At 50.7% G+C, this 23,780-nt stretch overlaps 1 long non-coding RNA gene across 1 annotated transcript in view; it reads left to right on the top strand.

The window, feature by feature from the left end:
- The first annotated feature begins 306 nt into the window (after positions 1–306).
- The window catches only part of LOC115467860, an 83,908-nt gene continuing 60,434 nt past the window's right edge, over positions 307–23,780 (top strand). Inside the window, exon 1 of the long non-coding RNA XR_003941774.1 lies at positions 307–396. This is a non-coding gene — a long non-coding RNA (uncharacterized LOC115467860). The remainder of the gene's footprint in view (positions 397–23,780) is intronic.

Raw genomic sequence — 23,780 nt, forward strand, 5'->3', positions numbered from 1 at the left:
GGTTCAATAGGTGGTCTGCACAGTGGTGTTCTTGGGGTTAGTGGGTTGCACCTGTGGTGGTGGAACCCCTGCATGGCAATCATAGATGCGCTGAATGATTTGGTGGCTCACGCCTTGCTGGAGGTGGATGAGAGTTTGCAGGGGGGGCCCTGGAGGAGATATCCCTAACCGAGAGCTTCAGGCCCCACATCCGCTTCCTGAACCTCACTGATTAGGAATGCCCTACTAAGTTCTGCTTTGACAGGGCTGCCATACAGCACCTCTGTGACCAGCTACAACCTCTCCTCCAGCCCAGGACATGCGGGAATAATCCTGTGCTAGTCTACCTGAAGGTCACTGCCTCCCTCATCTTTCTGGTCAGCGGAACCTTCCAGTCAATGCTAGCAGTCAATACAGGTAAGCAGAGACCTCCGATCCTATCCTTCCCTTTCTGCTAGGGAGATGACCTGAGACATGATCTGCCTTATATCTCTGCTAAGAAGGACTCCTTGTTTTTTGCAGAACCTGGCTGCTGGATAGCACAGGCACTGGTCAGCAGGAGCCCAAGGAACAGCAGTGGACTGTGATACAAACTGCTTTCATGCTATTTACCTATATATATTGTTTGGAAACTGATGCTGTGGGACTGTGGGGATACTGGTGGGGGGGGGGGGGGGGGGGGGAGGATGCCCTGGTAATGGGTGTGTGCACCATGTTCTCCACAGGCCTGAGATTCATGGGGTCCACATCTGGTAGCTTCTCTCTAGCCTTGCAATTCATGTCTCTCTGCAGCTGGCTCCTATTGTTTTCTGCCAGTCCTCCACATCTTCATTTGTGTGGTAAACCCCATTCAGCTTTTCCCATGTGACCACCCATTCGTAATTGCCTAAAATGTTCATTCACCCCACCCCCAACAAGTATCAGAATTCCAGCTTCTTTTAACATTATCCCTGTTCTTCCATCTGCAAAATCCACGGGGGGGGGGGGGGGGGGGGGGGGGGTCCATCCAGTAACTGTTCGTGCTCTTCCTCCCCAGCAGGTGGCTCCTTGTTGATGCCTACCCTAATCCCCTGCCCTCTGGCCTGCTGAACACAGAGCAAACTCTAGTCTCTGCTATGGTGGCTAAGAACACCTGCTGCTTACTACCTGACTGGTTACTATTGTGAGAGAGCAGAAATGTGTATAACTGTTTCTTTCCTTCCTCATAGATATATTCCCCATAGTTGTATCTAATTTTTTCACTTTCCTCCTCTCCAATAACCACTGTTGCTGTAAATATGTCAATATATAGATATGAAGTAGCAGTTTGCTCATCTTCCAAAACCCTCAACCTTGTCAGTTGTGGGCAAGGAAGCATGCAGAACAGAGAGTAAATTATAGTCTAGCCACTGCCTATGTACACCTGCTGGTTGGTACCAGCTGGATGTCTAGTATGAGACAACACACCTTAAATTTGAGTCACTGTATGCAGTCTACCAAAAGGGTGTGGGACTGTAGGATGAAGGGAGGTTATAGGGCTGGTTGTCTGCTGCAAGCTGTCAGGAACAGACATGGAAATGCTTACAGTAAGGGAACTGTGGCCGATATCAGTAGATATGGCTCCCTACCTGGGGCCAGCAGTGCAAATGTCTACCTAGGAAGTTTGGCAAGGGACATCTGTGATTGGAACTTGGTTCCAGCCTCCAGCATGGAGCTAGACTAGGAAAACAGCATGTTAGGTTTGCACCAATGTTAATATCACAGACCATGCAGCAGCTTCAACCCGTGCTTTCCCTCAGACCAGATATCTGTTGGCAGCATCGGTATAGGACACTGGGCAGAGTGTGAACCTGCAGGGGACAGATGGCTACAAAGTGCAATGGTGATGTAGGTGGGCAGTCTTCCACATACTGTGACCTGCTTTGTATTCTCATGTCTAGTAAGTGTAGCTACATTAGGGGATAATCTTCTTTGTTCATTTCTCTTTCCAAACCGTCCCCTAATCCCCAGAGGGACACTGGCTGAACTTATGGCTGTAGGGCATCTGGAAGTGGGGCCCTTCCCGAGCTGAGTCCAGAAGCCAGATATTGCTCTGCCAGGTCTTGGGGGCAGGCTGGCCCCTCAGTTGTTGAGCAGCTGGCCCAGGAATCTGTCAGACATGTGCATGCACAGGCCACATTCCCTGCACATGTCTCTCAGACATTTATGTAGACTATCTTCTCTCCAAGTAAGGGACTGGCCTGACCCCAGGCCCTGGCAGGGCAATAACTGGCCTCATGAGGCAGCTCGGGAATGGCCCCCCTCCCAGATTTCCTACAGCCATAATCTGGAAGAAGGGATTGGAAAGGGAGACTGCAGTCCTGTGTATTCCTCACCCCCCCCCCCCCCCCCCCCAGCATTTCTGCATTCTCCCTTTCCCAAGGCTTGCCTGGTAGTGTTGGCACCATAGTACCTGTCAGCCTTGCATATCAGGAAATCAACACACTTTTTTTTACAGAGTGGAGACAGACCTTTCTATGCCAAAAACTGTAAGTATTGTATTTCTAACAAATAAACACTAAGAACTATATACATGCTGGTTATTGAGGCTGCTGCCACTCCTGACAGAGCGTCCTCAGTTCGGCCACAGTCTGAGCCAGCAGGTGATGTTGGGCCACCAGCTCCTGCTGCAAGTGCCTGGACTTGGGTGTCTGGGTCCCTCCAGGGATCCTCCCCCACCTTGACCTCCACAGGTTGTGGGGGAAGTGTTACCTCCCAATCCCCAGGGTGCATTTCAGCCTCCTCCCATGCTGTCTCAGGGGCGGGCTGTTCTGGGGTGGACTGTTCCTGGGTAGGCTGTTCTGCAGATGGAGGGTTCCCAGTGTGTGTAAAAGGTTTGCGTTGAGATCAGCATATCCTACATGACTTGCATAGTGGTGCAGTTGACTCTCAGGGACAATTAGGGGCAGTTGTTATTACCTTGGAGACGTGTCTGAAGTGTATTACAAGGAGATGACATAGCAGGGAACTGCGGAGGCAATGATATCAGAGGGGTTTGTCCTCGTGAGAGGGTGGTTTGGCTATGAGCACGCAGGATAAGGGGGCAGACTCAAGAAAAATGTCAGGAAGTATTTTGTCACGGAGAGAGTGGTGGATATGTGGAATGCCCTCCCACGAGAGATGGTAGAGATGAAAACGGTAACGGAATTCAAAAATGCATGGGATAAACATAAAGGAATCCTGTTCAGAAGAAATGGATCCTTAGAAGCTTAGCAGAGATTGGGTGGCAGCACCAGTGGTTGGGAAGCAGGGCTAGTGGTTGAGAGGCGGGGCTAGTGCTGGGCAGACTTCTATGGTCTGTGCCCTGAAAATGGCAGATACAAATCAAGGTCAGGTATACCTATAAAGTAGCACATATGAGTTTATCTTGCTGGGCAGACTGGATGGACCATACAGGTCTTTCTCTGCCGTCATCTACTATGTTACTATATTCTGGGTCTGTTTGAGGGCCCTGGCTGAGCAAGCACTGGCTGTTGCATGAATGGAGCCATTGTTACTGTTTTTGTTAGGGATGTGGGTGTGTGTGCATCCCCATGCCTATGTGTCCTACAGCAGAGTGGGAAATGCCAGGGGACCCTGGCAGAGTTGTCAATCCTTCTGGCCACCTAGGAGAAAGGCAGTTTTCAAACGTCAAGGTGGGAAACCTAGGTTTGGGGGCATCTATCTGTGGGGTACTGATGCTAACTGTTTTAGGGCCTTCACTGATGGCGGTGGCTGCACATCACCCCATACACTGTTGTGGGTGACCGGGGGAAGAGAGGTGTACACATAGGTGGGAGTTTCTATAGCGGGGGTTGGGGGCCCATTATAATCTGGAGATTTCAAGGGCCCCCAGCTTGGGCCTTGAGGGATGTCTCAAAGGGCAGCATACCGACCTTTGAAGCAGACAATTGTATATCCAATGAGTGTGGGTTAGGAAGCATGAGACCATCCGTTTGGGGGGGCAACTGATGCTGTGACAGCCCTTTGTGATCACTGTACTGTCCTTGAACGCTCCTTTGTCAGATGTGTGTTTGGTGTAGGGGTTAGGGCTTGATTCCCACTGTGAGTCTTTGGGATTACTGTTTTATTTCCCCTGCCATAGCAGCTGCAATGTGCTAGGTAGGTGTGTGTGACACGCTGGGCACTTTTACATTGGTCGCTGGAGGATGCTGACAAAAAGGCTTCCCCCCCCCCCCTTCCTTTCCATATCATCTCATAGGTTGGGAGTTGGCTGCAACACATTCTAGTAGATACCGATGTTGTGGGCACACTGTAAGGACAGTAGATGCGTACTCGAGCCTTGATCGGGGACAGAGCTGTTATAGGGGTGCTATGTCTGTGGTACTTACATCAGGCCCTGAGGCGCTCCCGCATGTGCCAGATTAGGGCAGGGTCTTCATGCCGGACACGCCTGTACCAGCGCCGGAGTGACTCAAGGTCCAAGTGTATTCTGAAGCATCTGCAGAATACAAGTTGGTGGAGACAGGGTTCAGGTGATGGATCTTCTTGGCATCACATTCATTATTATTTTGGACAATATGTTGTGCAATGGCATCAGGCAGATTGGGGGAAGGGGGAGGGCTGAGAGGGTGGGTATGTATTACACAGGCAGAGGTGCTGTGTGAGCTGAGGTGGCCATGGGGACAGAGGGTAGCACGGTGGCTTTTCTGTGGAGCACTCGCACTGTTGCTGGGAGGTGGGGATGGGCAATGGGATAAAACAGGTGTGCCTTTGGGTGGCTCAATGTACTTTAGTGAACTGCTGCCAATGTTCACATCAGTATGCAGGTGTGGGCCAGGATGCAGGCGGGGGGGGGGGGGGGGGGGGGGGGTCCAGATATATGCATCCACTCATTTAGCATTGTACATTCTCAGCAATGTTTTTTTTTTCTTTCTTATGAAAAAAACAATAACATGTATTGCGACGAGAAAGGGACCTCAGTGCATTTGACCCTGCCTATGTATGGTGTTTGCACATGAGTGGTGCTATGATCCTGGGAGGGGGGGTAGGGGGCAATGCTTCACACTCACCTTTCCAAGCTGCTCTTTATAGATCTCCCTGCCCTCATGGAGACCTTGTGTGGGGGCAGGTGGTGGTGGTGATTCATGACTTGTCTCCTGTGCCTGAAGCACAGGAAGATCAGGAGCTCTGACTCCTGCATGGAGAAATTGGGCTCCCTGTGCAGTGACATAGCTGGGCGCACTGAGGAACATTCCTCCACGTGCAGGGTTACGTTTTGCACGTATGTACGTTTTGCACATGGAGGAAAACTTGATGCGGGGACCAGTACCGCCATTGCATTTTTTGCATAGTGTACTTTCGATTGGCTGAAGCATTTATCTCCAAATTTCTATGACATTTTCAGGTTATCAATAGAAATCAAACAAAATAAAACATGGAAAAGAAAATACGATGATACCTTTTTTATTGGACATAACTTAATACATTTCTTGATTAGCTTTCGAAGGTTGCCCTTCTTCGTCAGATCGGAAATAAGCAAATGTGTTAGCAGATAGTATATATAAGAGAAACATCAAAGCATTACTTTGACAGTCTGACAGTGGGAGAGTGGGGATATGCGTGGGGACATCAAAGCATTTCATTGATATTCTAACAGGATGGGTGTTGGTAGGTGAGAGGAGGGTAATAAACAGAAATAAACAGAGAAATACAGCTTTATGGTTTATAATGGGTTAGAAAACCCAGATCCTTATTAAGTCCTGTTTGTTGGGTGTCAAACTGACCAGATGACCACCGGAGGGAATCGGGGATGACCTCCCCTTACTCACCCAGTGGTCACAAACCCCCTCCCACCCTAAAAAAAAAACTTTAAAAATATCTTTTGCCAGCCTCAAATGTCATACCCAGCTCCATGACAGCAGTATGCAGGTCCCTGGAGCAGTTTTAGTGGGTGCAGTGCACTTCAGCCAGGCGGACCCAGGCCCATCCCCCCACCTGTTACACTTGTGGTAAATGTGAGCCCTCCAAAACCCATCCGAACCCCACGGTACCCACATGTAGGTGCCCCCCTTCACCCCTTAGGGTTATGGTAGTGGTGTACAGTTGTGGGTAGTGGGTTTTGGGGGGGGGATTGGGGGGGCTCAGCACCCAAGGTAAGGAAGCTATGCACCTGGGAGCAATTTCTGAAGTACACTGCAGTGCCCCCTAGGGTGCCCGGTTGGTGTCCTGGCATGTGAGGGGGACCAGTGCACTATGAATTCTGGCTCCTCCCACAACCAAAGGCTTGGATTTGGTCATTTTTGAGATGGGCATCCTCGGTTTCCATTATGGCTGAAAACCGGGGACGACCATCTCAACATTTAGGTTGACCATCTCTAAGGTCGACCTAAATGTTGAGATTTGGGCGTCCCTGACCGTATTATCGAAACGAAAGATGGACGCCCATCTTATTTCGATAATACGGGTTTCCCTACCGCTTTACGGGGCCGTCCTGCGAGGACGCCCTCATGAAAACTCGATTATGCCCCACCAAGTCTCACTTGTTATGATTGTCTATCGCTCATTTGAAGACTCACTCTCACACTCTTTGAGCCCCTTTTCTCACTCATTGGATCCACAGTGTCAGTGCACTTATTTTGATCACTACTTTCATGCCAGGCAAGTCTCAGAGAAGAAAAGCCAAGTGGCCAACCAGTGAGAAAAAAAATCTGAGTAGACTTGCATAATTGCCTCAGGGTCACCGAGAGACTGAGCCAAGCCCAGGGCAGGGCTGCCGCAGCTGCCGGCCCCCCCAGGACTGCAGCTGCCGCCTCCCCCCCCCCCCGGACCACCCTGTAGCCAGACCACAAAAATTGGGGGGGGGGCAGAGCCCAAAGTGGGAGGGCACATTTTTCCCTACCTCCCTGCCCCCACCACAACTCCGCATGCTCAATTTCATCAAAACGAACATGCACGACATGAGTGGAAAAGCAGCTGCAGGGCAGGCAATGTGGCGGAGAACAGCGCTGGAGAAAGGCTTCTGCTGGTGGGGCTTTGGGACACCCACCAGCCAAACCAGAGGCCCCGAAGCCCTGTGTCTGCTCCTCCTCAACCTCTAAGGGGGGCCCGGCGCCGGAGTTTTCTCTCTCACCCAGGTTCCGGCAGGAGCAGTAGAGAGACAGACCCCGGCGCCGGGCCCCCCTTGGAGGTCAGGCCCTAGGGAATCTTGCCCCTCCCCTCTCGGCGGCCCTGCTTTGCCTCCCCATGCCATATCCCTTGTTATCTGAAATCTATGCACATACTTTTAACTAGGGTTACCATATTTGCCCTAAGAAAAAAGAGGACACATACCCTGCCCCCTGTCACAGCCCGCCCCCGCCCTGCCCCCCTATGCAAGACTTCAATGGATGTCTCGCGAGGCTGCCGCTTGAACTGTTAGCAGCAATTTTGAAGCAGCACAGGGAGCAAGACAGTCTGTAGGTGTGCCGGGCAGGAAAGAGGGGTCTCTTCTCTGCCCTGAAGAGGTCACTAGACCACCAGGGCACCACAGTAAGGTAGAGGAGGGGAGGATAGGACACCCTGAGGACCGCCCAGCTGTCTGCCCTCCAGCATGCCCGTTCATCCGCAAATCTGGCAAACGGGCAGGCTGGCAAAACCCACCCGGATGCCTGGCCGTGTTCTCAACAAGAGGTATGGGTGCTCATTTTCAAAGCACATAGACTTACAAAATTCCATAGTAACATACATAACTTTGTAAGTCTATCTGCTTTGAAAATGAGCCTCACGGTAACCCTACCAGGGAGAGCCACGTCTTCCAGTTTCTTCCCCCCCCCCCCCCCCCCCCCCCCATTGTCTATTAAGCTAATTTAGGAATGGAAAACAAAAATGAGAATATTATGATGGCTTTTGTATCACTCTATGGTGCGACTGCACCTTGAATACTGAGTGCAATTCTGGTCACCATACCTCAAAAACTATATAACGGAAGTAGAAAAGGTAAAGAGAAGAGTGACGAAAATGGCAAACAGGATGACTTCCCTATGAAGAAAGGATAAAGAGGCTAGGGCTCTTCACCTTGGAAAAGAGACAGCTGAGGGGGAGGTATGATAGAGGTCTATGAAATAGAGTGGAGTGGAATGAGTAGACATGAATTGCTTGTTTACTGTTTCCAAAAATACAAGGCCTAGGGGATCATATACAACAAAACTACTGAGTACTAAATTTAAAACAAACTGGAGAAAATATTTCTTCACTCAATGTGTAATTAAAATCTGGAATTTGTTGCCAGAGAGTGTGTGGTAAAACAGTTAGCTTGCAGAGTTTTAAAAAGGTTTCAATAATTTCCTAAAAGAAAAGTCCATAAGCCATTCTTAGCATAGACTTGGGAAAATCCACTTCTTATTTCCAGGATAATAAGCAGCATTGGGGGTGCTGAAATTTTTTTTTACAGGTGATGCATTTCCCCTCTCCCTCCCTTCCAGGGTCCTCCGACCTCCCCCCTCCCTTCGAGTTCCAGGGTCCCTCTCCCCCTCCCTTCCAGGGTCCCCCCTCCTCCCTCCCCTCCCCTCCTCCCTCCCTCCTCTCCGAATTTTAAAGGTCACTCATGTAGATGTAGTTATTCTTCTTACCTCATCAGCTGATCAGCAAGCAGGCTACGCAGGCAGGCTAATACAAACGCTCCTCACCCCAGTCCCAGGACGGAGGAGTTAAACAGCTGAGCTGGCTGCAGCCTGCAGGTCTTCTGTTCAACTTCAGTACATCTCCGCTTCGGGTTTCCAATCTGCCAATTATTTGGCAGCAGCTACAAGCCTACCAGCTCCAACAACAGCCGGCACTGAGAAAAATATTAACCCCGTCCCCATCGGACTCGTGAGTCGAGTGACGTCGTCGTCGTGGGTTAGGTTAGGTTATATGGCGGCGGCTACAGGCGGCAGGCAGTAGCACCGAAAAGCGCTGCACTGCGCCTGCGTGCAGGAGGAAGGACGGACGGAGGATCATCAATCAACATCAGCTGACTGGGGCTGGCTGGCTGGCTGGCACACGCATGGACGCTGCACATCGCGTGCGTGCATACCATAGGGCAAGGGGACGACGGACGAGAGAAGTCAGGACTCGGAGAAACCCGGACATATCCGGCAAATTGAGAAATCCACCCGGACTCCCGACGGTGCCCTCAAAAAGAGGACATGTCCCGGGAAATCCGGACAAATGGTAACCCTACTTTTAACCACTGAGTGGAACACTTTTTAGTCCAGAAAATTTAGGCAGGTAATTGCTTAGTTATCTGGGCAAATTTATTTGACAACTGTTGTGCATTGCCTCCTCTCTGCCTGTGTATCCTTTCAGAGGCAGCAAAGCTGTTTTTTTTTTTTAATTTGCAAAGCAATATGACACTTAAATCTTTCTAGATTTATTTATTTAGATTTTGCTCACACCTTCAGTAGTAGCTCAAGGTGAGTTACATTCAGGTACACTGGGTATGTCCCTGGAGGGCTGACAATCTAAGTTTGTACCTGAGGCAATGGAGGGTTAAGTCAGGGCCAGTCTTAGGCAGGGGCAACAGGGCCAGTCACACAGGGCCTCGCACTTCTAGGGGCCCCGCATCTCTGGTACATCTGTTCTCCTGTCTCGGAACACATCCCTGCTTCGTACCTTAATGCATCCACATTTTCAGTAGAGAGCATCAGGAGCGATTTTCATATCCTGTCAGCTGCCGACAGGGTTGCCAGGTAGAAATTTTTTTTCCAGCCCAATCCGGGCCAGAAACCAGCCCAAAACCCGCCCAAACACAAACCCCGCCCCTGACACCCCCACCCCCGCGTCACCGGCCCCGCCCCCGCCGTCACCGGCCCCGCCTCCCACATCATCGGGCCCGCCTCCCCGTCATCAGCCCCGCCTCCCACGTCATCGGGCCCGCCTCCCCGTCATCAGCCCCGCCTCCCCGTCATCGGCCCCGCCTCCCACGTCATCGGCCCCGCCTCCCACGTCATTGGCCCCGCCCAAAACGTCACTAACCCCGCCCAAAAACGTCACTAACCCCGCCCCCCGCGGCCGAAAAAAATCAAAAAGCCGCCCGGAAGCCTAAAAAACCGCCCAAAAAACCGCAACCCGCCGCGGGCAAAAATTTCCCGCGGCGGGGCGCGGAAAACCGCCCACCTGGCAACACTGGCTGCCGAGCCCAGAGCCTCCTTGCTGCTCTGTCCCGCCCCCTTTTGATGTCACTTCCTGCTTCCACAAGGGCAGGATGCAGCAGTGAGGAGGCTCTGGGCTCTGCAGCTGACAGGATATGAAAACTGTTGCCACTATCTGCCGCTCTCTACTGAAACGTGGTGGATGCATATCATGGTCTGGGGTGAGGTGGGGTTCCTAGAGCTGTAAACATCCTTTTAAACTCTGATAAATTATGGCTTATAGTGGTGGGTGTGGGCAGGGGGGCCCACTGAACTGGTCTGCACAGGGCCCTGCAATTACTAAGACCAGCCCTGGGTTAAATGACTTGCCCACGATCACAAGAAGCAGCAGTGGGCTTTGAATTTGGCACCTCTGGATGTCAAGACTGGTGCTCTAACCACTGTCCACTCTGGATTTATATTCCGGACACATCCTCTGAATAAACCTAACTCTTTCAGGTGGTAATTCTCATTCTTTGGGATGGTTCACCCTTGGCATCTCTGGTCTCTCTGCATAGTAGCATAGAGCACTGCCACCGAGCAAACCTTGATCACCTTTATTGCAGATAACATGAGCTCTGACAAAAGTGAAACATTGACATTTGTATTCTGGCTGCTTTGCTTGCTAAGTCATTAGCAACTGCTTTGCTGAGATCATTGTTTTCCTCTGTATTTTTAGCTCCGTGGGCTGCTATTACCAGGCTGATGATCAGAGGGCCTAATCTGTGCTTTTTGTGGCTAAATCTTATATTTTTCTAATCACGAAAACCTAACTTTTAACAAACTCCATGGCAACTACATTTACAAATTTAATGCTTCCCACTGCCAATACTACCTGGATCTTATTGCACATTCGTTATAAACATGTACTGTAGTATGAGGGCTTCCTTTCAATCACCTTTAAGTCAAGAACAATCTTTATTTTTTATTTATTTATTTATTTTTTAACAGTGTATTTTGAGAAAATAGGCACATGAAAAGTGTTCATGTAATTTGCAACTGCATGGTTGTTTTGAAAATTTCTCTGTCAATAGATACGGCATAACAGGCCTCTCGTGGGCAGTTTATACAGGAATACACCCGACAAAAAAACTGTTACCTCATCATAGAAGCCAAGCTCAGGAGGCAAATGTATTTGGATTTTAGCTCACTTGGTAGCGCAAGGTGAATTGTAGCCATTTACAGTAGATATTTCCCTGGCCTCAGAAGGTTTGCAATCTATTTCAGTGAAAAAATGTATGCTCCTATACATTCCCGGCACAGGCAGCTCCTTGTGACTCTGGGCAAGTCACTTAACCCTCCATTGCACCTTGTAAGCCGCATTGAGCCTGCCATGAGTGGGAAAGCGCGGGGTACAAATGTAACAAAAATAAAATAGATACTATTGGAGATTCTACATGGAATGTTGCTACTGTTTGAGATTCTACATGGAATGTTGAGATTCTGTTGCTACTATTGGAGATTCTACATGGAATGTTGCTATTCCACTAGCAACATTCCATGTAGAAGGCTGCGCAGGCTTCTGTTTCTGTGAGTCTGACGTCCTGCACGTGCAGGACGTCAGACTCACAGAAGCAGAAGCCTGCGCGGCCACATTGGTGTGACTCTGGGCAAGTCACTTAACCCTCCATTGCACCTTGTAAGCCGCATTGAGCCTGCCATGAGTGGGAAAGTGCGGGGTACAAATGTAACAAAAAAAAAAAAAAAAGCTTTTGAAAGACCACCTCAGGCACCACTAGAATTTTTTTCTGGGGTAGTGTTAATTCAAAAATCAACAAAACATCCATCCCACTATCAATATTTTAAAGGTATCAATATGAACCAAAATCCAGAATCAGGGGAGGGGCCCTTTTATGAAAGCGTGTTAGGGCTTCCGTATGGGTAGCAAGCAGCAGAACAGCATTACCGCTGGGCGTGCCCAGTCTGTGAAAATTCTGCATTTGCTGCGTGCCATTTCCCACGCTAGGAAAGAATGTTTATTTTCTAGCACGGGTGTGGGGAGTAGGCGTTCCCAGCAGTAATCGAGCAGTGTGTGGGCACATTGCCATGTGCTGCACGATTACCACACGAGTAGCGCATGAGTCCTTACCGCCTACTAAATAGGAGGCGGTAAATGCTCAGGCAGTAAGGGCCATGCGCTAATTTGGACATTATCCTGTGGCCACTGATGGAGGAAATAGAATTAAGTCCATTTTAGAACTGCGCTAAAACGTGACCGGAGCACGCGGGAAACCCACGTACTAAAACTACTGCAGGCCACTTTTTAGTGTGGCTTAGTAAAAGGACCCCTTAGAACTGAAAAGCTTTCTATTTCCAAAGCCAGAGTCATTAATAGAGTAGCTGGAACAGCTAACTGCGTCTGATGTCTCTAATAAAGCTGATCTTGCTTTATTAAAGACTTCGGACATGGTTGTGTAGGCAGACCTTTAATTTATGGGATTAAAGTTAATTTCTTATGTTATTAAGGGGCCCTTTTCACAAAGGCACGGGAGGGCTAATGCGCAGGTAGCGTGCATCCTATCGGTACTGCCTCTGGGGTAGCATGTGCGCCCAGCGGTAATTCCAAGTTCGGCATGCGCCAAATCCCGCGGTAAAAAATAATGCCGTGGTAACCAGCAGTGGAAAATATATACTAAACCTCCCCAAAGTCTTTGATAAAGATAACCATCACGTTGGTGTGCGCTGCGTGGTTACCGCGTGGGTAGCACATGAGCCCTTACTGCTAGGCCAGTGGGTAGTGATAAGGGCTCAGACCGTAAATAGGCATGCGCTAGTTTTAATATTAGTGCAGGCCCATTTCCTGGCCCATTAAAAAATAGCCTTTTTCCCAGCACGCTCCTAAATGACGTGCCTACACTGTCGCAGGCCACTTTTTACCGTGGCTTTGTAAAAGGACCCCTAATTAACCAAAAGTCCTTTTAAACTTTACTGCTCCACAAGTTCTATTTAACACATGAAAAATTATGGAAACTCTCTCATACACCAGTATTAATACGGTGCCCTAGACTAAACTGGAATAAAACTGTAAAAGGTGTTGTAAAAATTAAAAGTAAAAGAAGCATTTGTTGCGCGTAGGTCATTACCGCCCGGTTACCACGCCAGACTTTACCGCTAGGTCAATGGTTGGCGGTAAGGTCGCAGGCCCAAAATGGACGCGCTGCAATTTTGATTTTCCCACACATCTATTTTCGGCAAAAATGTTTAGAAGGCCTTTTTTACAGGCATGCTGAAAAATGGATCGGCACGCGCCCAAACCCCCAAAATCCGAGCCATTTTTCAGCGCACCTTTGTAAAAAGACCCCTTAGTGTCTGGCTTCACATCAGTTTCCCTTACAAAAGAGACCATAGCCAATTCAGCATTGTCATCGGTCCTTTTCTTTCTTCGTTTCTTGTTTCTCAATAATTATTTTTGATAGTAAACGTATCTTGAAATAATTATAACTTTGTAATCTGTAGAGCTATGGAGGATCAATTGTCAACACAGCTATGTTTCGGTATCTGCCTCAGGGTAAACAGTCTCTTAAAAACCAAAAGATGTCATTTCTGTGTATTGCCGTCGAGGCGCTTTATAGCTGATTTCTCAACTTCTTCATTTTAAGGAAGTCCGATAACCATCTTTTCTTTTGGTTTTTAATCGAGTGACAACCATAGAAGATTTGTTTGACCCCTGATGCAGGCTTTGATGCCGAAACACGGCTGTGTCGGGTCGTTAGTTGATTACCAATAAAGGTTCTTGGATTTCCTCCATATTTTTCCTCACTCTTTTGTTTTTATTGTTTTCGTTTTGCGCGAGGATTCTCCTCCCCGCTCGTTGCTTTCCAATAAAAAGATTTAAATATACAATTTTAAAAAATGTGGTGTAATTTGCATTCCCTTCCTTGTGTGTTAATAGTAGGGGCATTTTCGATATGATGTCCACATGGCAAAATAAACGTTTATCAGAAAACCTTTTAAAAAACATATCCATAATGGAAGAAATAAATAAACATTTTGTGATATTCAAAAATACACAAAACAATTTTTGAAAGAGGATGTACTGAAAACTTCCTAGATGTATATCTGCCTGTTATGCAAACCGAAAAAGAGGCACTTAAGTGTCTTGAAGCAATAGAACAGAGCAACACCAAAGCAGACACTGTGAAGTCCAAAAGAGTCTTTATTCAAACAAATCCCGAGTGGCCACATTTCGCCAAATAGGCTGCAACCTGGGGCAAGGCTGCCCCCGGGACCCCCTCCCCGAGGCCACCGCGCCGCAGTTCCCAGGCCCTGTCGACAGCTACTCTCCGTCTGCCACCGGCTCCCCTCCGTCCGCCACTGGGCTGGGCCCCCTGCATTCAAATCACAGCGCCTCACCTCCGTGTGAAAGCGCAGCAGCGGCAGATCTCCTCTCTTCGGGCCTTCCCTCCCTGTGTCCCACCCTCACAGAAGTTACATCAGACGAGGGCAGGACACAGGGAGGGAAGGCCCGAAGGGAGGCAATCTGCCATTGCTGCGCTTTCACATGGAGGTGAGGCACTGTGATTTGACAGCAGGAGGCCCGGCCCGGTGGCGGATGGTCAACGGAGCTGAGGGCAGGCAGGTGAGATCGGGGACTGCGGCGCCGGGCCCCCCTTGGAGGTCCGGGCCTGGGGAATTTTGTCCCCCCTGCCCCTCCTCCCTTGGCGGCCCTGCCTGGCAGAGAAACCAAGCGTCCAAGATGACTTTAATGCAGCTTATTATCCACAGAGGGCAGGGCAATAGCTTCGCATGTCGGTGCAGGAGTCCCTGTGATCAGGGGTGTCAGGGGGTTCAAGGTTGTGATCAAGGGTGTTGGGGGATTGCGGGGTGACAGCAGGTAGAGGGTTGAGGAATTGGATGTTGGGGCCGAGAGAGGAGATCAGATGTGGAGAGGGACGGATATATGAGGAGAGCGCACCATTATTTATTTATATCTGCTTGGGCTGGCATCAAGTTAACCTACAGTGGCAGATAGGGCAGCCATCCGTGCTACTAGCACTGCATGTAATGGTGTGCTATGTTTGAGTGCAGGAGTGGCCTAATGGTTAGTGCACAGGCTTTGATCCTCACATCCTGGGTTCAGTTCCCACTGCAGGTCCTTGTGAATTTGGGCAAGTCAATTAGGGGCCCTTTCACTAAGCAGCAGTAAAAAATGGCTTGCGGTAGTGTAGGCACATGTATTGGGCACGCGCCCGGCCAATTTTTGCCACATCTACAGAAAAGGGCATTTTTTTTTAATGGGAAGGGAAAAGGGCCTGTGGTAAAAATGAAACCAACGTGTGCCCAAAACTGGCCTGAGCCCTTAACGCCACCCATTGATCTAGCGGTAAAGGCTCACACGCTACACACGCGGTGACTGATCAGCACGCGTCAAGTGCCGATTAGCGCCGGAACTGGCGCGCGTAGGAGGAAATAAATAATTCATCCAGGCATTATGGGCATGCGCCAAATCTGAAATTACCACCAGGAGGGTGCGCTGGTCTGGCAGTAGTCTCATTTGGGTGCGCATTGCACGTGCATACAGCCTACCACAACTTAGTAAAAGGGCCCCTTAACCCTCTATTGCCCCATGTACAAAAACTTAGATTGTGCGCCCTCTAGGGACAGAGAGAGTACCTGCTTATAATGTGTACAGCACTGCGTACATCTAGTAGTGCTATAGAAATGATTCTCCGAGGACAAGCAGGCTGCTTGTTCTCACTGATGGGTGACGTCCACGGCAGCCCCTCCAATCGGAATCTTCACTAGCAAAGTCCTTTGCTAGCCCTCGCGCGCCCGCGCGCACCGCGCATGCGCGGCCGTCTTCCCGCCCGAAACCGGCTCGAGCCGGCCAGTCTTCTTTTGTCCGCACTCGGTACGGTCGTGTTTTCGCCGTGTCGAGCCCCGGAAAGTCGACCTCGCGCGTCCAAATTCTGTTTGAGCGTGTTTTTTTCCTTCGGGAAAGCTTTATTAGTCGGGAAGTGCTCCGGAAACCCTTCGACCGGGTTTCGTGTCAATCCTCCCCGTACTTCCAGCTTTTTGCCCCGGTAAGTTTTCTTTCGTCGTCGGGGTAGGCCTCTTTTCGGCCTCGGTCGAGATTTTTTCTCCCTCTAAATTTTTGGTGCTTCAATTTTCGCCATTTCGGCTTTTGATTTCGCCGGCGTGATTTTTCCGCCCATGACATCGAAGCCTTCCAGCGGCTTCAAGAAGTGCACCCAGTGCGCCCGGGTTATCTCGCTCACTGATCGACACTCGTCGTGTCTTCAGTGTCTGGGGGCCGAGCACCGCCCTCAGAACTGTAGTCTGTGTTCCCTTCTTCAAAGGCGGACTCAGGTAGCGAGACTAGCCCAGTGGAACGTGTTGTTCTCGGGCTCTTCGTCGGCATCGGCACCGGGATCTTCGAGTGCATCGACGTCGTCAGCGTCCAGACCATCTTCCTCGGCCGCCCCTGCATCGAGTGCATCGAGGCATCGGGCCTCTGCATCGGCGCCGAGACATCGGATAGCTGCATCGACGTCGGTGGTACCAGGACCTCGTCTGCTGATGTCGTCGGACGGTGGTGCATCGGGTGGAGTGCAGGTGAGGGCTGTCCATTCCCCTGCTGGTGGCGGTGAGCCCTCGGGTGGGTCTCCTCCTACCCTGAGGGCTCCTGCGGTACAGCCCCCCCGAGATCGACCTTCTTCAGTCTCGGCCCCGAGGAAGCGACGGATGGATTCGACGTCCTCCTCGTCGGTGCCGGGGAGCTCCGGTGACATGCTTCGGAAGAAATCGAAGAAGCATCGACACCGGTCTCCTCCCCATGTCGGCACCGAGAGCTCTGGGTCGCCGAGGGATTCGGCACCCAGCAGGCATCGGCACCGAGAGGACCGCTCACCCTCTGTTCAGGAGGTGTCGATGCGCTCCGCTCTGGACAGCCCGGTACAGCCTCCACGCCCGGAACAGGTCCTGACGTCGACGCCTGCATCGACCTCACAGCCTTTCTCTACAGCCGCTCTAAACGAGAGCCTCCGGGCCGTTCTCCCAGAGATTCTGGGAGAGCTGTTGCGCCCTACCCCTCCGGTACCGGCGGTGCTTGCGCCTACGGTACCGTCGAGCGTGGCGCCGGCTGGCCCATCGCCCAGGTTGAGGTCCCCGACGTCGGTACCGCGTGCGGTACCGACCGCGGCCACCTCCCAGGAAGGCTCCCCGACTACGTCGGCGGAGGGAGCTTCGCCGATGCGGGCGAGGGAGTCTACCTCTCGACGCCCCCATCGTGGACGTGGCTCCACTGAGTCGAGCAGGGCGAGGTTGCAGACACAGGTTCGTGAACTTGTGTCTGACACCGAGGGTGAGGCCTCGTGGGAGGAAGAGGAAGATCCTCGATATTTCTCTGACGAGGAGTCTGAGGGTCTTCCTTCTGATCCCACTCCCTCTCCTGAAAGACAGCTTTCTCCTCCCGAGAGTCTGTCTTTTGCTTCCTTTGTCCGGGAGATGTCTACGGCCATCCCCTTCCCGGTGGTTGTGGAGGACGAGCCCAGGGCTGAAATGTTTGAGCTCCTGGACTATCCTTCTCCACCTAAGGAAGCGTCCACTGTTCCCTTGCACCATGTCCTGAAAAAGACATTGCTTGCGAACTGGACCAAGCCATTAAGTAATCCCCACATTCCCAAGAAGATCGAGTCCCAGTACCGGATCCATGGGGACCCAGAGCTGATGCGCACTCAGTTGCCTCACGACTCTGGAGTTGTGGATTTGGCCCTAAAGAAGGCTAAGAGTTCTAGGGAACATGCTTCGGCGCCCCCGGGCAAGGACGCTAGAACCTTAGACTCCTTTGGGAGGAAGGCCTACCATTCCTCTATGCTCGTGTCCAAGATCCAGTCTTACCAGCTCTACACGAGCATGCACATGCGGAACAATGTGCGGCAGTTGGCGGGCTTGGTTGATGCTCTTCCCCCTGAGCAAGCCAAGCCTTTTCAGGAGGTGGTCAGGCAGCTGAAGGCGTGCAGAAAATTCCTGGCCAGAGGAGTTTATGACACTTTTGATGTTGCGTCCAGGGCCGCTGCTCAAGGTGTGGTGATGCGCAGGCTCTCATGGCTGCGCGCCGCCGACCTGGAGAATAGAATCCAGCAGCGGATTGCGGACTCGCCTTGCCGTGCGGACAACATTTTTGGCGAAAAAGTCGAACAGGTGGTAGAGTCTCTCCACCAGCGGGACACCGCATTCGACAAATTCGCCCGCCGGCAGCCTTCAGCTTCTACCTCTACAGGTAGACGATTTTTCGGGGGAAGGAAGACTGTTCCCTACTCTTCTGGCAGGCGTAGGTACAATCCTCCTTCCCGACAGCCTGCGGCCCAGGCTAAGCCCCAGCGCGCTCGCTCTCGTCAGCAGCGTGCGACTCAGCAAGGCCCCGCGGCTCCCCAGCAAAAGCAAGGGGCGAGCTTTTGACTGGCTCCAGCAGAGCATAGCCGACATCCAAGTGTCCGTGCCGGGCGACCTGCCAGTCGGAGGGAGGTTGAAAGCTTTTCACCAAAGGTGGCCTCTCATAACCTCCGATCAGTGGGTTCTGCAAATAGTCCGGCAAGGATACACCCTCAATTTGGCATCAAACCCTCCAAATTGTCCACCGGGAGCTCAGTCTTACAGCTTCCAGCACAAGAGGGTACTTGCAGAGGAACTCTCCGCCCTTCTCAGCGCCAATGCGGTCGAGCCCGTGCCATCCGGGCAAGAAGGGCTGGGATTCTATTCCAGGTACTTCCTTGTGGAAAAGAAAACAGGGGGGATGCGTCCCATCCTAGACCTAAGGGCCCTGAACAAATATCTCGTAAAAGAAAAGTTCAGGATGCTTTCCCTGGGCACCCTTCTCCCCATGATTCAGCAAAACGATTGGCTATGCTCTCTGGACTTGAAGGATGCCTATACACACATCCCGATACTGCCAGCTCACAGACAGTATCTGCGATTTCAGTTGGGCACCCGCCACTTCCAGTACTGTGTGCTACCCTTTGGGCTCGCCTCTGCGCCCAGGGTGTTCACAAAGTGCCTAGCTGTGGTAGCAGCGGCACTTCGCAGGCTGGGAGTGCACGTGTTCCCATATCTCGACGATTGGCTGGTGAAGAACACATCCGAGGCAGGAGCCCTGCAGTCCATGCAGATGACTATTCGCCTTCTGGAGCTACTGGGGTTTGTGATAAATTACCCAAAGTCCCATCTTCTTCCAGTGCAGAACCTCGAATTCATAGGAGCCCTGCTGGATTCTCGGACGGCTCGCGCCTATCTCCCAGAGACGAGAGCCAACAACTTGTTGTCCCTCGTCTCCCGGGTGCGGGCGTCCCAGCAGATCACGGCTCGGCAGATGTTGAGATTGCTGGGCCACATGGCCTCCACAGTTCATGTGACTCCCATGGCCCGCCTTCACATGAGATCTGCTCAATGGACCCTAGCCTCCCAGTGGTATCAGGCCGCTGGGGGACTAGAGGACGTGATCCACCTGTCCACGAGTTTTCTCGAATCCCTGTATTGGTGGACGATTTGGACCAATTTGACTTTGGGACGTCCCTTCCAAATTCCTCAGCCACAAAAAGTGCTGACCACGGATGCGTCTCTCCTGGGATGGGGAGCTCATGTCGATGGGCTTCACACCCAAGGAAGCTGGTCCCTCCAAGAACGCGATCTACAGATCAATCTTCTGGAGTTACGAGCGATCTGGAACGCTCTGAAGGCTTTCAGAGATCGGCTGTCCCACCAAATTATCCAAATTCAGACAGACAACCAGGTTGCCATGTATTATGTAAACAAGCAGGGGGGCACCGGATCTCGCCCCCTGTGTCAGGAAGCCGTCAGCATGTGGACCTGGGCTCGCCGGAACGGCATGGTGCTCCAAGCCACATATCTGGCAGGCGTAAACAACAGTCTGGCCGACAGACTGAGCAGGATTATGCAACCTCACGAGTGGTCGCTCAATTCCACAGTGGTGCGCCAGATCTTCCAAGCGTGGGGCACCCCCTTGGTGGATCTCTTCGCATCTCGAGTGAACCACAAAGTCCCTCAGTTCTGTTCCAGGCTTCAGGCCCACGGCAGACTGGCATCGGATGCCTTCCTCCTGGACTGGGGGGAGGGTCTGCTGTATGCTTATCCTCCCATTCCTCTGGTGGGGAAGACTTTGTTGAAACTCAAGCAAGACCGAGGCACCATGATCCTGATTGCTCCTTTTTGGCCGCGTCAGATCTGGTTCCCTCTTCTTCTGGAGTTATCCTCCGAAGAACCGTGGAGATTGGAGTGTTTTCCGACCCTCATCACGCAGGACGAAGGGGCTCTTCTGCATCCCAACCTCCGGTCCCTGGCTCTCACGGCCTGGATGTTGAGGGCGTAGATTTTGCCTCTTTGGGTCTGCCAGAGGGTGTCTCCCGTATCTTGCTTGCTTCCAGGAAAGACTCCACTAAGAGAAGTTACTTCTTTCATTGGAGGAGGTTTGCCGTCTGGTGTGACAGCAAGGCCCTAGATCCTCGCTCTTGTCCTACACAGACCCTGCTTGAATACCTTCTGCACTTGTCTGAGTCTGGTCTTAAGACCAACTCCGTAAGGGTTCATCTTAGTGCAATCAGTGCATACCATTACCATGTGGAAGGTAAGCCGATCTCAGGACAGCCTTTAGTTGTTCGCTTCATGAGAGGTTTGCTTTTGTCAAAGCCCCCTGTCAAGCCTCCTACAGTGTCATGGGATCTCAACGTCGTTCTCACCCAGCTGATGAAACCTCCTTTTGAGCCACTGAATTCCTGCCATCTGAAGTACTTGACCTGGAAGGTCATTTTCTTGGTGGCAGTTACTTCAGCTCGTAGAGTCAGTGAGCTTCAGGCCCTGGTAGCCCAGGCCCCTTACACTAAATTTCATCATAACAGAGTAGTCCTCCGCACTCACCCTAAGTTCTTGCCAAAGGTCGTGTCGGAGTTCCATCTGAACCAGTCTATTGTCTTGCCAACATTCTTTCCCCGTCCTCATTCCTGCCCTGCTGAACGTCAGCTGCACACATTGGACTGCAAGAGAGCATTGGCCTTCTACCTGGAGCGGACACAGCCCCACAGACAGTCCGCCCAATTGTTTGTTTCTTTTGATCCCAATAGGAGGGGAGTGGCTGTAGGGAAACGCACCATATCCAATTGGCTAGCAGATTGCATTTCCTTCACTTACGCCCAGGCGGGGCTGGCTCTTGAGGGTCATGTCACGGCTCATAATGTTAGAGCCATGGCTGCGTCGGTAGCCCACTTGAAGTCAGCCTCCATTGAAGAAATTTGCAAAGCTGCGACGTGGGCTTCTGTCCACACATTCACATCCCATTACTGCCTGCAGCAGGATACCCGACGCGACAGTCGGTTCGGGCAGTCAGTTCTTCAGAACCTGTTTGGGCTTTAGGATCCAACTCCACCCCCCGAGGGCCCTGTTTGTTCTGTTCCAGGCTACACTCTCAGTTAGTTGGTAAATTTTTTTAGGTCAATTTCTGTTATGTCCTCGCCGTTGCGAGGCCCAATTGACCATGGTTGTTGTTTTGAGTGAGCCTGGGGGCTAGGGATACCCCATCAGTGAGAACAAGCAGCCTGCTTGTCCTCGGAGAAAGCGAATGCTACATACCTGTAGAAGGTATTCTCCGAGGACAGCAGGCTGATTGTTCTCACAAACCCGCCCGCCTCCCCTTTGGAGTTGTGTCTTCCCTTAAGAGTATTGTCTTGCTACATACTGGACTGGCCGGCTCGAGCCGGTTTCGGGCGGGAAGACGGCCGCGCATGCGCGGTGCGCGCGGGCGCGCGAGGGCTAGCAAAGGACTTTGCTAGTGAAGATTCCGATTGGAGGGGCTGCCGTGGACGTCACCCATCAGTGAGAACAATCAGCCTGCTGTCCTCGGAGAATACCTTCTACAGGTATGTAGCATTCGCTTTAGTAGTAATAGATAAGTGTCTGCTCTGTGCAGTAGATGCTAGTTATGCCCCCTTCAATTACTGTACAGGTTTTGCACTGCACTTACCCCATGTTATTTTTTGTTGTGAACTTGTGGTAAGTTCAAAACCTTACCACACTTTCCCCCCTGTTTACAAAGCTGCGCTAGTGGCTGCCGTGCAGCAGTGCCGACACAGCCCATTCAAAATGAATGGGCTGTGTCGCAATACCGCACCGCCAGCCGCTAGTGCGGCTTAATGAACGGGGGGGGGGGGGGGGCGGGAGTTTAGTAAAAGAATCCCTATGTGTTTATTTTCAAGCCAGTTAGGGGCTTTCTTTGGGTACTAAAAATCTGTATATCAGTGTCTGTGAAATTAAATGTAAGTGCATTTTTAGGTAGATTCCATTTCTTACATGACATGCACGCTAAGGCCATTTTTACCGTGGCTGTAAAAATGGCTTATTTTTCTATTTTCTCCAGTAATGGCCATGCACTAATGCTGCCATTAGTGCATGGCCATTTTTTAAAATTACCTCGGGAGTACTTACCGACACTTATTTTGTAGGCAGTAAGGGCTCCTGTGTTATTTGTGCGTTAATTGGCTAGCTCAAGAACACCCACTCTTCACCCCTGAAACACCCCCTCATAAAAAATACAAAAAATTATTTAGCGCACGGTTAGCACATCAGAATCTCAAATTACCATCTGCTGTAGCACATCCTGCAGTACTCCATTTTATGTTGCTGTATTAGGTGCGCATTAGCAACTAACCCGAACGCAGCTTAGTAAAAGGTTCTCTATGTCCCCTGTAAGTGTATAAGTAGTTTGTGTTCTCACCTTATAAGCAATAATGACAGATGGATGCCTTAGCTTCAATGTGCTATGCTGAAAATATACTTTATATTATTACTACATGTTGGCTCCGTGCCAATGATTCCATTTGTTGTCAAGTTTACTGTAGCTGGTTAGTAGAAGGTGTTGTTTTGGAGGGCTGCTCTGTCATATTATGTGATACTAACACCATCTGTAATTGCACAGAAGCTTACAGATGATTTCAGAAATGCATTCCACTGGTGAGATCCAGCCTCCCTCCCCCTCACTGATGCAGAAATGTGCATACAACAGTGAATGATGGTGATTCAGCTCCAACCACCTACGCAGTTTAACACAAAAACCATTTTTGTCGTTCTGCATTTTGTAAATTTTGACTCATCTTAGAGCAGGGCATGAACCAATAAGTAGGGAATGGGAGCAATTTTGATTTGGTCATATTTTAAACAGAGAAGAAAAAAAATACTATCTAATTTAGGGAACTTGAATACTAGAGTCTGCAATAAAAGTATCCACTTAAAAATCAGTTGATAGGAATGAAACTTTGCCTTTCTGGTATGGAGTGGAGGAGTGGCCTAGTGGTTAGGGTGGTGGACTTTGGTCCTGGGGAACTGAGTTCAATTCTCACTTCAGGCACAGGCAGCTCCTTGTGACTCTGGGCAAGTCACTTAACCCTCCATTGCTCCACGTAAGCCGCATTGAGCCTGCCATGAGTGGGAAAGCACGGGGTACAAATGTAATAAAAATAAAAAACTAAATATTGCATATAGGGAGATAAAGAATAGGAACAAATTTCTCTCCTCCCCAGTAGAAAATTCAGAAATTCCTTCTATACAATCTGAGTGCTTAGGATGCACCAGGGATACCAGTCTCTCACAATCAGAACTGGACTCCCAATCACCTCCTGCAAGACACTGAAAAGTTTTGCAGCTGGACTCTCTCAGGAACCTGGTTACTGGGTCTCTGATAGCCTCTGCTGC

Source organism: Microcaecilia unicolor, chromosome 4 (assembly GCF_901765095.1).
Source record: "Microcaecilia unicolor chromosome 4, aMicUni1.1, whole genome shotgun sequence".
Lineage (NCBI taxonomy): Eukaryota > Metazoa > Chordata > Amphibia > Gymnophiona > Siphonopidae > Microcaecilia > Microcaecilia unicolor.